Consider the following 1,522-nt stretch of genomic DNA (forward strand, 5'->3'; position numbering starts at 1 on the left):
AAAAAACACAAGATATAATAAAAAATAGATTTATTGTATTTTATACAGATGTGATTGACATGGAATATGTTAGCTACAACTTAATAGTCACTTGTACAAACAAGACTGGTTACCTAACTGACAACATTTAGACATCACTGACACAGCCTGGGCCGACACTGAAAAAATGTGGTGCCAAAAAGAAAGTTTAGACGACACTTGTGCTCATCCACAGACAGTATCCACATTGTTACATGAATTAACGACCCAAATATTTGTCTGATATCAGTTCAAACCAGTTTCCAGTCATGTTTCAATCTGACATTTAATATATCACAGCTTCAGTTTATGTTGACGTGGAACTCCAGTTACCTTTTCCTTGAATGCATGGTGGATTACATTGATGTCTTTATTTTGGTGAAGGCAGATTCTCATCCAAATTCTGGCTGTATCAAGGAATTTCCAAAACAGAAGATGCCATTCTTCCACTGGATACAATATGAAAAACAGCTGGTGTTTGACATGTTACTGATCGCTCTCTCTGTTAACTGGTAATAAACAATGTCTTTCTCCCAGAGGGCTGAAGTGGCTGGTATGTGCCAATCTCTTTTTAACAAATTAATCCTAACAGCACTTTGCCTGCCAAGGCGATAAATCGTTGGCTGGATTAACACTTGCCCTGACTTTACACTGAAGGTGTGTATGAAGCTGAGCGCTGTCTGTGTGTGTGTGTGTATTTGGGGGCGGGGGGGGGTTATTTGAAAGTCTAGCTCTACTTTATCTTTTGAATGTGGTGGCGCATGAAGGTGTGTCCTTCGTGTTGACCTGAAGGTGTGGCTGAACCTGTTATTCTAATATTAGACGGTCCAGACCAAAACAAATGGTGTGTTTGACCTGCAAGTTGTCCTCAAGCAGCCAACAAACACTGTACACAATTTTATTATAATAGTTGTGACAAACTTGTTGGACAACTGGATAAAAAAACATGCTAGGTTGGTCATAAACAAATTATTTTCCATTGAGTTCTCTGTAAAGAGCTGTGCTTCAACATGTTCAGGCTGCTGACGAGAACAAACAAAAGTTTATTACCTGAAATGCTCGTATACCAGTGATTCATTTACCAGTAAATACAGCGTTGTCATCTTAGTTCACCACAGGCCTTCATCAGGCATTTTCACATGTCACAGAAAGAAAACAACAATACAAATTAATGATTGAATTCGGTGAAGCTGCTTCAGTTTTCACTTTCTTGGTATTTTGTCAAACTGATAAAAAAAACCTGTGCTTTCAGTCAAAATGTCCGCTGTGAAATAAGTCTTATTAACTGTTGAAAAAAAGGAAGGATACATTAGTTGTGTCCTCCAAATTTCAGCGGCACCATTTTTCAGCTGGAGGGAGGCTTTGTCAATCTATTATTTAGTCTTAAAATGACTTTGGAACATTCAATCCCTGAACTGGGTCACAGCTCCGGTCTGAACCTTAACCCCAGTTTGTCCGTATTTCTTTTTACAATATGTGCTGACCCCTCCCACTCTGGTTGTTG

The sequence above is a fragment of the Morone saxatilis genome, unplaced genomic scaffold, assembly GCF_004916995.1.
Source record: "Morone saxatilis isolate NCDOM2014 unplaced genomic scaffold, NCSU_SB_2.0 Contig12, whole genome shotgun sequence".
Lineage (NCBI taxonomy): Eukaryota > Metazoa > Chordata > Actinopteri > Moronidae > Morone > Morone saxatilis.